Source organism: Coregonus lavaretus (assembly GCF_964263955.1).
Source record: "Coregonus lavaretus genome assembly, contig: HAP1_SCAFFOLD_55, whole genome shotgun sequence".
Taxonomy (NCBI): Eukaryota; Metazoa; Chordata; class Actinopteri; order Salmoniformes; family Salmonidae; genus Coregonus; species Coregonus lavaretus.
This window is the reverse complement of record NW_028161934.1, coordinates 625628-641069: the sequence shown is the minus strand read 5'-3', so window position 1 is coordinate 641069 and position 15442 is coordinate 625628.

Here is a 15442-nt window from a genome sequence, read left to right as displayed (position 1 = left end):
TTTGTTTCGATATGTTGCATTGAAAGTGGCTAATGTTGCGTTGATTCGATCACAATTCCCACAGTAAAGGGAAACGTTGATATTGTTAACGGGGAAAACTCTAGAAAGTTGAGTGAAGTTCAATCTCGTGCTTCTCTGCGTGGGCTGATATTTCTTCTGTGCTGCAGTACTGGGGGAGCAGGCATGCAGCTTAGAGGGAAGTACAACACATCACTGAGTACCACTCTTCTTATTTTCAAGCATGGTGGTGGCTGCATCATGTTATGGGTATGCTTGTCATCGGCAAGGACTAGGGATTTTTTTATAATAAAAATAAATGGAATAGAGCTAAGCACAGGCAAAATCTTCGAGGAAAACCTGGTTCAGTCTGTTTTTCAACAGACACTGAGATACAAATTCACCTTTGAGCAGGACAATAACCTAAAACACAAGGCCAAATATACACTGGAGTTGCTTACCAAGACGACATTGAATGTTCCTGAGTGGCCTACTGTAGTTTTGACTTAAATTGGCTTGAAAATCTATGGCAAGGGGTGTGAATACTTTCTGAAGGCACTGAGAGTCCAAAACATTATGAACACCTGGTCTTTCCATTACATACTGACCAGGTGATTCCAGGTGAAAGCTTTGATCCCTTATTGATGTCACTTATTAAATCCACTTCAGTCAGTGTAGATGGCGGGGGGAGACAGGTTAAAGAAGATGTTATAAGTCTTGAGACAATTGAGACATGGATTGTGTACAGTACCAGTCAAAAGCTTGGACACACCTACTCATTCAAGGGTTTTTCTTTATTTTTACTATTTTCTACATTGTGGAATGATAGTGAAGACATCAAAAGGGGGGAGGGGGTGCAACTCAATATTAGGAAGGTGTTCTTAATGTTTTGTACACTGTATATAACTATGGTGTGAAACTTTATTGTAAATGTGACTTCTTAGAACCCAGGCACGGCACAGAAGCCGCCCCCTGAGGTCCAGAATAAGTGGTCGGTGAGAAGGAGTCCTCCACAAGAAGAAGGTGGTTGTGACCCTCAGGATGGGGGGGGGAGTGTGTCTGAATTCATTAAGAAGGTATCTCATCTGATGCAGCAACACGCTCTCTTCTCTTTTAGTTTGCTCTCATATACAGTAAGAGTGAATCCTAACTTACACTTATGTCTAATTTTCTCTGTCTCCCATTAACATTGAACGTACAACTAAGTGGAAATTCGTCTTGAGTGGAAGTTAGGATTTGCATCAAAGTGCACTGTTCTCTGAAAATGACTTGAATATTATTTTTCAGTTTGACGCTAAAGAGGACCAGAACAAGCAACTGGTGGTGCGTCCTCCTCCTGGCCCGCCTGTTGTCGTTGACAGAGAGTACTCCAATCCCCCTCTCTATGAAAAGGTTTTTGATATGCAGGAAACTCGTAAGGTGAGATAGACAGAGAAAACAGATGTTTAAAACTAAGCTTAAATCAAATAATAGTGTATTGGTTGAGTACACAGTTTACCAGACGTTATAGCATGTACAGCTAAATGCGTATGTTACTAGCTCTTAACAATGCAGTATGTCAGACAAGTAAACAAATAATTTAAAAAAGAATATATAAAAAAATCAAGAAATGTCTCCACGAATCCAATTAACAACCCAAATAACACTGTAACAGTAATCCAAATGCAATCTATACGTATGTACACCGGGATAATTTACACAATATACTAAGAATGACAGAGTACAGCAGTAGATATATTACAGTGAGCTATGTCAAGAATCCAGTATATAATAAATATGTGGTGTGTATAAACAGTGAAACTACAATGCAATGTACAGTAGTAGAATATTAAAATGAGCTATATGGAGAATACAGTATTAAAGCTTAACACTCATGTATTACTAATACTGTAATACCTGGTTTTCTGAGCTGTACATTGTTATTCTTCCAGTTTGGGTCACCTGCTGTCGTTGACAGAGAGGAGTCCAATGACGCTATCTATGAAGAGGTTTTTGCTACGCAGGAAACTTGTACGGTGAGACAAGTAAAGGGATCACAGTCAGCCAGCTACAAATACTGTTTTACATGTTTTCCCATTATAGTTCAAGGGCTGGTTTCCCCAACCTTGACTCAGGGGTAGATGTAACATAGTAAACAAAAATCGAGGACACTCAAATTAGTTTATTGTTTGGTATGGTATGTATTATTTTGTGAATGTCCATCATCCACTTTGTATGATATGTTACGAATTTCAATTCGTACAATATGTTACAAATTTGCAATACTTATTATATGTTATGGATTCCAATTTGTGGTGGCTAACGTTAGCTAGGCTAGGGGTAAAGGTTAGCTAACATGCTAACTAGTTGCAAAGTAGCAAGTAGTTGAAAAGTTGTCCATGAGACGATTTGAACACAACTTTTGGGTTGCTAGACATTCACTTTATACACCAACCCATCCATACTCCTTTAGGTTTTGCCGTAAGTAACCTTCTGTTTTATGTAACCATACCAAACGTTACATATCATATACATTTGAGTGTCCCTGATTTTCGGCTACAATGTTACGTCTAGTCTATGAGACCAGTCTGGTTTCCCAGACACAGATTAAGCCTAGTCCATGATTAAAAAGCTACTTTTTTTATATTTAGCATGTACTCTTGTCCAGAGCAATTTTAAAGTAGTGAGTGCATACATTCTCTCTTCATATTGGTTCCCCATTGGAATCAAACCCACAACTCTGGCATAGCAAGCGCCATGCTCCCGAGTGGCGAGGGGTCTAAGGCACTGCATCTCAGTGCTTGAGGCGTCACTAAGACCCCTGGTTCGATTCCAGGCTGTATCACAACCGGCCGTGATTGGGAGTCCCATAGGGCGGCGCACAATTGGCCCAGCGTCGTCCGGGTTTGGCCGGTGTAGGACGTCATTGTAAATAAGAATTTGTTCTTAACTGACTTGCCTAGTTAAATAAAGGTAAAATAAATAAATAAAATGCTCTACCAACTGAGCCACACGGGACCATTCTCAATAGAGATTCTCTTTTGAAATCCAGGACTAGGATTGATCTTAATCTGGGAAACCGTCCCGACGTGTCATACTTTATTACAGGCCAAACCAAGTGTCCTGAAAAAATATGATTGTATTTCTATTGTTTTAGGTCACAGTTCAACAACAGATCTGTGCAACCTATGCTGGCCGTGTAAGGCAACCTACTCCATTGCCGTTGAAATTAAAGCAGCCACTCCCTCTGCAAGGCAGAATTAAAACACTCTCAATAAGCAGCATTAGTGAAGAGGAAAAAGATGAACAAGAAGATAACATCATCAAGGTATTCCAAGTATGACCGTGAACCTGGGGACAGATCTAGGATCAGCTTCCACTTCCCCAGTCCTAACTTTAACCATTAGGGGGGGAAATATGCTAAACTGATCCACGATCAGCATCTACTGGCAAATTCACCATACACCATCAAACCTAGCCTGAACAGTGGTCAAAAGACAGGAATGAAGCAGCAACCACTAGCATCTCTTGGGGCTATGTAAAACCAGAAACGGCTCAAATAAGCTATCGGACATCAATACATTGTGTATTATATTAGTTACATACCAGTCAAAAGTTTGGACACCTACTCATTCAAGGGGTTTTCTTTATTTTTAATATTTTCTACATTGTAGAATAGTGAAGACATCAAAACAATGAAATAACACACATGGAATCATGTAGTAACCAAAAGTGTTAAACAAATCAAAATATATTTGAGATTCGTCAAAGTAGCCACCCTTTGCCTTGATGACAGCTTTGCACACTCTTGGCATTCTCTCAACCAGCTTCATGAGGTAGTCACCTGGAATGCATTTCAATTAACAGGTGTGCCTTCTTAAAAGTTAATTTCTGGAATTTCTTTCCTCCTTAATGCATTTGAGCCAATCAGTTGTGTTGTGACAAGGTACTGGTGGTATACAGAATATAGCCCTATTTAGTAAATGACCAAGTCCATATTATGGTAAGAACAACTCAAATAAGCAAAGAGAAACGACAGTCCATCATTACTTGAAGACATGAAGGTCAGTCAATACGGAACATTTCAAGAACTTTTAAAGTTTCTTCAAGTGCAGTCGCAAAAACCATCAAGCGCTATGATGGAACTGGCTCTCATGAGGACCACCACAGGAAAGGAAGACCCAGAGTTACCTCTGCTGCAGAGGATAAGTTCATTATAGTTACCAGCCTCAGATTGCAGCCCAAATAAATGCTTCACAGAGTTCAAGTAACAGACACATCTCAACATCAACTGTTCAGAGGAGACTGCATGAATCAGGCCTTCATGGTCGAATTGCTTCAAAGAAACCACTACTAAAAGACACCAATAATAAGAAGAGACTTGCTTGGACCAAGAAACACAAGCAATGGACATTAGACCGGTGGAAATGCGTCCTTTGGTCTGGAGTCCAAATTTGAGATTTTTGGTTCCAACCTCAGTGTCTTTGTGAGTAGGTGAATGGATGATCTCTGCATGTGTGGTTCCCACCGTGAAGCATGGAGGAGGAGGAGGTGTGATCGTGTGGGGGTGCTTTGCTGGTTACACTGTTGGTGATTTATTTAGAATTCAAGGCACACTTAACCAGCATGGCTACCAAAGCATTCTGCTGCAATACGCCATCCCATCTGGTTTGGGCTTAGTGGGACTATCATTTGTTGTTCAACAGGACAATGACCCAACACACCTCCAGGCTGTGTAAGTGCTATTTGACCAAGAAGGAGAGTGATGGAGTGCTGCTTCAGATGACCTGGCCTCCACAATCACCTGACCTCAACCCAATTGAGATGGTTTGGGATGAGTTGGACCGCAGAGTGAAGGAAAAGCAGCCAACAAGTGCTCAGCATATGTGGGAACTCCTTCAAGCATTCCAGGTGAAGCTGGTTGAGAGAATGCCAAGAGCGTGCAAAGCTGTCATCAAGGCAAAGGGTGGCTACTATGAAGAATCTAACATATAAAATATGATTTGATTTGTTTAACACGTTTTTGGTTATTACATGATTCCATACGTGTTATTTCATAGTTTTGATGTCTTCACTGTTATTCTACTATGTAGAAAATGAGTAGGTGTGTCTAAACTTTTGACTGGTACTGTACATGTGGGTTTATGTTACATTGAGAACCTCCAAAGAATCATCACTAATGACAATTTGACCACAACCATTTGTCAAATTCACACCATTTCACTCTGGCATGTGATTCTTCCATCAGGATGCAGATCGTCTGATGGAATGGTGGGAGAAGGTGAAAAGTGAACGTGAGCATCACAGCTTCAAAATGTACTTAATAATTTCGAACATAGTTTAGGTGTTTTAACTTTAATATTGTCCTCTGTTGCCTTTTAGCATGGAAAGATCTGGCAAATGACCCTAAACTGGCCAAGAAGGGAGAAGCAAAGTAAGTTCTTCAGTTTAGACCCAGCTAACAAACTTTAGTGTACATTTATTTTAATATTCTGTCACTAACCACCCTCCATATTGATGACCTACAGTGTGGGGAAAAAAGTATTTAGTCAGCCACCAATTGTGCAAGTTCTCCCACTTAAAAAGATGAGAGAGGCCTGTAATTTTCATCATAGGTACATGTCAACTATGACAGACAAATTGGGATTTTTTTTCCAGAAAATCACATAGTAGGATTTTTAATGAATTTATTTGCAAATTATGGTGGAAAATAAGTATTTGGTCACCTACAAACAAGCAAGATTTCTGGCTCTCACAGACCTGTAACTTCTTCTTTAAGATGCTCCTCTGTCCTCCACTCGTTACCTGTATTAATGGCACCTGTTTGAACTTGTTATCAGTATAAAAGACACCTGTCCACAACCTCAAACAGTCACACTCCAAACTCCACTATGGCCAAGACCAAAGAGCTGTCAAAGGACACCAGAAACAAAATTGTAGACCTGCACCAGGCTGGGAAGACTGAATCTGCAATAGGTAAGCAGCTTGGTTTGAAGAAATCAACTGTGGGAGCAATTATTAGGAAATGGAAGACATACAAGACCACTGATAATCTCCCTCGATCTGGGGCTCCACGCAAGATCTCACCCCGTGGGGTCAAAATGATCACAAGAACGGTCAGCAAAAATCCCAGAACCACACGGGGGGACCTAGTGAATGACCTGCAGAGAGCTGGGACCAAAGTAACAAAGCCTACCATCAGTAACACACTACGCCGCCAGGGACTCAAATCCTGCAGTGCAAGACATGTCCCCTTGCTTAAGTCAGTACATGTCCAGGCCCGTCTGAAGTTTGCTAGAGTGCATTTGGATGATCCAGAAGAGGATTGGGAGAATGTCATATGGTCAGATGAAACCAAAATAGAACTTTTTGGTAAAAACTCAACTCGTCCTGTTTGGAGGACAAAGAATGCTGAGTTGCATCCAAAGAACACCATACCTACTGTGAAGCATGGGGGTGGAAACATCATGCTTTGGGGCTGTTTTTCTGCAAAGGGACCAGGACGACTGATCCGTGTAAAGGAAAGAATGAATGGGGCCATGTATCGTGAGATTTTGAGTGAAAACCTCCTTCCATCAGCAAGGGCATTGAAGATGAAACGTGGCTGGGTCTTTCAGCATGACAATGATCCCAAACACACCGCCCGGGCAACGAAGGAGTGGCTTCGTAAGAAGCATTTCAAGGTCCTGGAGTGGCCTAGCCAGTCTCCAGATCTCAACCCCATAGAAAATCTTTGGAGGGAGTTGAAAGTCTGTGTTACCCAGCGACAGCCCCAAAACGTCACTGCTCTAGAGGAGATCTGCATGGAGGAATGGGCCAAAATACCAGCGACAGTGTGTGAAAACCTTGTGAAGACTTACAGAAAACGTTTGACCTGTGTCATTGCCAACAAAGGGTATATAACAAAGTATTGAGAAACTTTTGTTATTGACCAAATACTTATTTTCCACCATAATTTGCAAATAAATTCATAAAAAAATCCTACAATGTGATTTTCTGGATTTTTTTTTCTCATTTTGTCTGTCATAGTTGACGTGTACCTATGATGAAAATTACAGGCCTCTCTCATCTTTTTAAGTGGGAGAACTTGCACAATTGGTGGCTGACTAAATACTTTTTTCCTCCACTGTATCTAGACTGTTCAAAGTGAAAGCCCAGCGGATCCAGAATGCGTTGCAGCTGTACAACTTCCTCCTGACTAAGCATGGGGAGACTCTAAAGAACCACATCATTGACCTCATCAGCATCGCAGACAACTTAGACAAGGTAGCACTATAGCCTACTGTACAGACAACTTAGACATGGTAGCACTATAGACTACTGTACAGACAACTTCAACATGGTAGGAGCACTATAGACTACTACTGTACACGCTTGTAATGCCTGTGACTAATATAAATTACCCCCCCAGCAGATTTTATAAGTACAATTCTACAATTCCATTAGATTACATTTAATTCTATTCAATTCAACAATTTAATTATATCCAAGGTTTCCAAGGGAACCAAGATCGCTGGCATCACCGGGGGCGCCACGGGGGCGGTTGGAGGGGTGGCGGCTGTGGCAGGGGTGATCCTCGCCCCCTGCACCCTAGGGGCATCACTGGCCTTGACAGTGGTCGGAGTCGGTGTAGCTGCAGCTGGAGGGGTTACAGGGGCCTCTGCGGCTATCGCTAACAAAGTGAGCTGTTAGAATCCAATTATAGAGCATTTGAAGAACAAAGGATGTTAGCACACTTAACATATTAATATGGTAATTCATGCTTGATTGGACCGACACCAGGAATTTCACTTGGCCTGGAAATGGCCTTGGAGCCAAGTTAGTTTCCCAAGAAACTCATTCAGATTAATTCACTGTAGGTGATCCATTCGGAACATAGATACTTCAAAATAATATTGAGAAGTACTGTGCATAACATCACTGTCCAACTCCTCTTCATTCCAGGAAGTAAATTCTTCATATCACTCTTAGGTGAGCAGTGCACAGGACAGGAAGAAGATTGAGCTGATCCTCCAGGACTACCGGGCCCTGATAGGCAACATTGAAGCCTGCTTGAGGTTCATCAACGTGGGCATGGAGCACCTGAGGAAGCACAACCTCTCAACCCTCCAGGGGGTTGACACAGAGGCTGTCAGAGTGGCCAGGTATGATATTAAATCATATACTGTATTTACTCGTCTGGAAATATATGAAAATGTATGTTTGAAATATTATTATTTTTTAAACCTAAACCTTGACCTTAACCAGCGTGGCCATAGTGACAGGAGTGGGTAGCTCCAGTGCCATAGAGGCCAGCAGTAAGGCATCGGGGATGCTCCAAGGCTTCACTCTGGGCATGGATATCTATTTTACCCAGAAGAAGGATGGCAAAGGTGGCCAGAAGCTGAAGAAGGGATTGGAGTCCAAGTTTGGGAAAAAGATACGCGAAGTGGCTCAGCAGCTGAAAGAAGGGCTGGATGAAGTTTTCAAGGTCAAATATGAGCTACTTGAAAAGAATCTCATCCTCTGAAGAGGGGGAGGAGTTCTGTTTTCTATTCTGTTCTATTCTCGGTTCTATCCTATCCTTATCCAAGACCAGCTTGACCGCTGAGCTCTCGCCCTGTTTCCTTTCCTATCCTATATTTTACTGTATGTTCAGGTCTTCTGCAAATAAGTAGGCATGATGAGGGGATTGATTGTGAATCGTGATCATCATCATGTGTGACATGTTATGATATAACAGCAGCACTCTTGATGGCTTCTGTTCCAGATTTAGCTATTTTTATCAATAACTTTGACAAATGCTCTGTGTAAATATGCTAATAGAATTTCAGTTACTACTGATCTAATTTGGGGCATAAACAAGTGACTGTTTCAAATTACGTATTTTCTATAAACTGAGTGTACAAAACATTCAGAACACCTGCTCTTTCCATGTCAGACTATCCAGGTGAAAGCTATGATCCCTTATTTATGTCACTTGTTAAATCCACTTCAATCAGTGTAGATGAAGGAGAGGAGATTTTAAAGCCTCGAGACAATTGAGACAAGGATTGTGTGTGTGTGCCATTCAGAGGGGGTATGGGCAAGACAAAAGATTTAAGTGCCTTTGAACATGATATTGTAGTAGGTGCCAGATACACCGGTTTGAATCAAGAACAGCAACACTGCAGGGTTTCACGCTCAACAGTTTCCCTGTGTCTATCAAGAATGGTCCACCACCCAAAGGACATCCAGCCAACTTGACACAACTGTGGGAAGCATTGGTGTCAACATGGGCCAGCATCCCTGTGGAACGCTTTCGATACCTTGTAGAGTCCATGTCCCGACGAATTGAGGCTGTTCTGAGGGCAAAAGGGGGTGCAACTCAATATTAGGAAAGTGTTTCTAATGTTTGGTACACTCAGTGTATAGTGCACTACTTTTGACCAGAGTCCTACACACTAAAAAAGGAGGGTTCCTCAAGGGTTCTTTGGGAAGGGACATGGTTCTATGTGGAACCATATAGAACCTTATGAGCTTGGTTCTTAATAGGACCTTCAAAAAATGGTTCCACTATGTTACAAGCCAAATAACCCTTATTTGGCACTATAAAGAACCATTCGTTTTTAGTGTATATGAACGCTGGTCAGAAGTGCTGCACTACATAAGGAATAGGGTGCCATATGGATATATGGATAAACATGAATGCAGTCCTTGACTCATTCCGAACAAGGTTGTTGCTCTCATGTTGAAGGTATTTTTGATTATGAAGGCGGTCCTTTGTAGCTCAGTTGGTAGAGCATGGCACTTATAACACCAGGGGCCGTGGGTTCAATTCCTGCTGGGGCCACCCATATGTAAAATGTATGCACACGTGACTAAGTCGCTCTGGACAAAAGCATTTGCTAAATGGTTACCTAATATTGTATCCAATCAACTTTGAGTGGCACAACAGTCAGATTGTGTTGTTGATTTGCTACTTTTCTCAGAGTTGATTTTCAAAGAATTTCTGTGGTTCTGTTTTGATGAAAAGATTTAATCGCAATGAATTTGAGTTTATTTATTTAATAAAGTATATAAAATGTAGTTTATATATTGAAAAAAGGTAGCCAACCACAACACAGCTAAATATTGAGACCAGTTAGGATAAAATTGCAATGTTGGCGTGGACTGGCAAGACTGCCATGGGTACATTTGAGTCTACCAGGTTTCAGTTGTGTATCATAGAATAACTGCAACATTTTTCATTGTGAAATCTATTGTCATATAAACCAATGTTGTGAATAAAATAATTAAAAGACTTAGATTTAGTCATGTTCATTTCACTGAATCTCTCAATGGGCCTTTATAAGACTGTATATAACAACTGACTCTGTAGTGTGTTATCACGTTGATGCAGAAAGACCTGCTTTTCTAGGCACTGCCCTCCAAATAGTAGATTGATGCACACAAAGGAATGATTCTCTTCTATTGTGAGTGGAGAAAGAGGAAGTGTATGAGGTAAACTGTGCTTTGTGACAGGACAAATCTCCAGAGAAGTTCAGACAGGAGAATAGTTGTACATCTGTGGTGGCAAAGGTAAGGGCTTTTCTGTATTTACCTGTGGAGTTTTGTGACTGAGTCTGGTATGATTTAGCCCTCAATGCATAGCCTTAAAAGTAAAGACGTTTTCCCCCAACATACTTTTATTGTGCACACTTAGGGATTTAGGTCAAACCTTGTCTTGACTACATTAACCCAAACATAAATTCATGCATTGCAAAAATATCGTTTTTTAAAATAAGTAGGACCCTGTGTTTTATCATGTAACATGATGCCTGATTCAATCCTGTATTTTAAGCATAATCCAGAAATGAGAATTACATAAAAAATATGAACGCAATGGTGCTGGACAATCTGACATAAAAGCTTTAAATGAAGGTTTAAATCCAGGCATGTCACATGATGGCGCAAAACACAAGGCCCTATTTATAAGACATGCACACTTGTGTGTGGCACGTCAGAGTGAAAGTGAAAAGGATGGAAGGCATTACTAATGATTCATTCCAAATTGCACAACTCAACAGCGTAAATCTGTTTTGTCCAACTGGATAGACAGGCAACATCCAGAGTTCTTCCTCCACTGCAAAAGAAGACAAATAAAGCATGTACAGAAAGCAGATTATCAGCTGTTGTCAAACACACCTTGGTCAGAAAAGACGATTCTCTTCCTCAATAGCAGGCAGCAAATTCTACTAGATGAAAAGTCTAAATGAGTGACATCCTGACATTTGAAGGATACTCAATTCAAAGTGTGACATACTATAAAACATTTTATTTTCGCATACCCAAAAACACTACTATTTAGAACTCAAGTACAGTTATTCGGCCTCTAATGTGGATGAACCAGACTTGTATTTTTTTTGTCACATCTCAGAGACAAAGCAGGTGCTTCATCTCTGTCCGGCTCCTTCCTATTCACCATTATAAAGATGACTGTATCGATTAAAGAAGTATGTACAAGAGTTTTTGCTTTCAACCTTTCCACCTTAGCTACTTGAGTGTGTGGCAGATTCATCACACACATTCACTATTCATCACCCACTTCCACTCCCCAACAGCCTCCACCTCCGGGGCCCCACTCCAGGAATATCTATCTGGGCATGCCTGAGGAGAGTGAGCCCCAGAGGAGATGGCGCTATGGTTACCTCTCTCCCTCAGTAACACTCGGCCCAGGGGATGGTGGACGCAGGGTAAGATTGAATTCAACCATTGTCAATGTCTATTTGAACTGCAGTTTTAACTATGGTATGACTTACCTGACTTGATCCTCATGGCCCCCTGGGGAGCATAGGATGTCCACCATGGCTCTCCACCTAACTCTTCTCTGAGAGACCTATTGTGTGAAATATATATTGACTTGAATTCCTTTTTATTTGAACTCCAGACACAGTTCAGAAGCCGCCTCCTATGGCCCAGAAGAAGTTGTCTGTGAGAAGTAATCCTGAAATCACTGACTGAAATGGTCAAGGTATCTTGTCGCAACACACTCTTCTCTTCCATTTTCTTTCATATATCCATATATGAGTGAATCCTAACTTCCACTGAAGTCAAATGTTCACGTTGCCTCCCACTGACATCAACGCATGGCTAAGCAGTAAAAATTCGACTTGAGTGGAAGTTAGGATTTGCCCCAGAAAATGCACTCTGAAAATGACTTGAATTACTATTTTCTTTTTCAGTTTGAAACTGAAGAGGACCAAAACAAGCCGCTTCTCTTGGGTCGCCTGCCGTCGTTGACAGAGAGGAGTCCAATCTTCCACTCTATTAAAATGTTTTGGTTACGCAAAAAACTCGTAAGGTGAGAGAGACAGAGAATGGAGATGTTTAACACTAAACGTAAATCCTATTAACTAAGCTTAAATCCAATTAACAACCCAAATAACACTGTAACCGTAATCCAAATGCAATCTATACATATTGTAGCGGTTTCAGGGGTTGTATTGTGGATGGACGTTATGTGCCCGCGAGGTTGTTTGTTTTTTGGCTGCCCGCTCCACGGATTGCAATGCGAAGTATTCCACAGAAGCAGGACCACGGACAGCTCAGTGTAAACTTGTAGACTGTAGCAGAACAGCCACACCTGTCTCCAGTTGTAATTAGAGCCAATCTGCAGACAGGTGAAACCAATCAGTTTCTCTATTTAACCGCGCCCTGGGTTTCTTTCTGTATTTTATATGTATACGCCGGCAGGGGAAGGAGTAGTAGGTTATTGGAGAGACCGAGCGTACGAAGGACCAGGAGGTTTTAAACAAGAAAGGAAAATATGATTACAACAAAGATTGCACCCCCACAGACAACGCTTGGAGAACCTTCCACTGGGTGCGAAGTGTTTACTTTGTTTGTTTTGGGTTGCATAAATCAAGAACGCTGCCGAAGCCTGGCTGTATGTCTAAACCCTTCCTTACAAAGAACCCGGCGCAAAAAACGCTACAGTATGTACACCGGGAGAATTTACACATTATACTGTATACTAAGAATGACAGAGTACAGCAGTAGATATATTACAGTGATCTATGTCAATAATCCAGTGTATATAATACATATGTGGTGTGTGTGTATAAACGGTGAAACTACAATGCAATGTACAGTAGTAGAAATATTAGAATGAGCTATATGGCGAATACAGTATTTAAGCTGAACACTCATTTATTACTAATAATGTAATACCTGGTTTTCCGAGCTGTACATTGTTCTTCTTCCAGTTTGGGTCGCCTGCCTATTGAATTACGACAGATACCAGCAACCTTTTATAACCGTGAAAGGCCTCCATTTCTGTCCAAGCAGTCACTTGCTCTGAAAGGCACTCAGACACTTTTGCAGAACAAAAACGCTCTCATTAAGCAGTGTCGGTGAAGAGGAAAAAGAACAAGATGACATCAAGGTATAACAAGAATGACAGTGTAAAACCATGAACTGCTCATAAAATAAGTCAGTCATCAATACATTCTGTAGTATATTATTTACATGTGGGTTTAGGTTACATACAGAACCTCCAAAGAATCATCGCTGATGACAGTTTAATCACAACCATTTGAGAAATTGTCACATTCAACCTTTCATTTCATTCTTCCATCAGGATGCAGATCATCTGATGGAACAGTGGGAGAAGGTGAAATGTGAGTGTCATAGCTTCAAAATGTACTTTATAATGATTTTTTTATGTAATAATTGATACGTTTCTGTATATTTCATCCTCCTGTTCTATGTTTGCCTTTTAGCATGGCAAGACCTGGCAAATGACCCTAAACTGGCCAAGAAGGGAGAAGCAAAGTAAGTTCTTCAGTTTAGACCCAGCTAACAAACTTTAGTGTAAATTTGAATATTTTGTCAGTTGGCACTAACCACCCTCCATACTGATGACCTTCTAAATCAACTGTCCAAAGTGAAAGCCCAGCGGGTCCAGAATGCATTGCAGCTGTACAACCTCTTCCTGACTAAGCATGGGGAGGATCTGAAGAACCACATCGTTGACCTCATCAGCATCGCAGACAACTTAGACATGGTAGGAGTACTATAGACTACTGTACAGACAACTTAGTCAAGGTAGCACTATAACCTACTGTATAATGGCTTTACATTTTTTATTTAAGCCTTAACAAATATCAATAACCCCCAGCAAAATAATTAAGTTCAATTCTATTAGATTAAATTCAACAATTCCATTAAAATAAATTAAATTAAAATAAATTCCATTCAAATACATTTAAATTCTATCCAAGTAAACCAAGAATGCTGGCATCACCGGGGGTGGCTGCTGTGGCAGGGGTGATCCTCGCCCCCTTCACCATGGGGGCATCACTGGGAATGACTGTGACCGGAGTCGGTGTAGCTACAGTGGGAGGGGTCACAGGGGCATCAGCAGTTATCGCTAACAAGGTAAGCAGTTAGAATCCAAACACAATCAACCTTTATTTATTGTGCATAAAAGAGTAAAGATAAAGAAGGGTTGGACAATGATTGTTTCATGAGACAAGGCAGCAGGCCTACAAATGGGATTGAACTGTTTTCATTTTGTTCTTTCTCTGAGAGTGTCCACAGCAATTAAGAGAGTACATGTGCATGACATCATTTTCCAACTCGTCTTCATTCAAGGTGAACAGCACACAGGACAGGAAGAAGATCGAGATTATCCTCCAGGACTACCGGGCCCAGATGGGTGACATTGAAGCCTGCCTGAGGTTCACCATTTTAATGACACTTTAATGTGACTTTTAAAACAGGAATTATTGTAGGACTCTTTTAACCGAATGTAGTATCCGATCTTGTTTATGAAAGTATTGTCTTGATGTAACTGTGCATTCTGCATAATTCAGTCTTGTCGACTGCAAGCATGAATGAAATACTTTTTTCTTTTTTTTGCAAATTCTTGAGGTTCATCAACGTGGGCATGGAGCACCTGAAGAAGCACAACCTCTCAACCCTCCAGGGGGTTGACACGGAGGCCATCAGGGTGACCAGGTATGATATTAAATCATCTATTTATTCCTTGTCTAGAAATATCTTTGTTTTTTATGTCTAAGTAAGTTTATTTTTCTCAGTTTTAGTGTTTATTTATGTATGTGAAGCACTTTGCACTGCCTTATCGGTTGTGTTGTGTGACTTTATTTATGATATATTTATGCATATAATTATCTCTTTACCTGTATTTTTATATATTTTATGATATAACGCATAACATGTTAAGTATTCATATGTACCGAGATGCTCAAATAAACCTTAACCAGCGTGGCCATAGTGACAGGAGTGGGTAGCTCCAGTGCCATAGAGGTCAGCAATAAGGCATCGGGGATGCTCCAAGGCTTCGCTCTGGGCATGGATATCTACTTCACTAAGCAAGAGGATGGTCCAAAGCTGAAGAAGGGACTGGAGTCCAAGTTTGGGAAAAAGATACCCAAAGTGGCTCAGCAGCTGAATGACGGGCTGGATGAAGTGTTCAAGGTCAAAGACGAGCTAGTGGAAAATA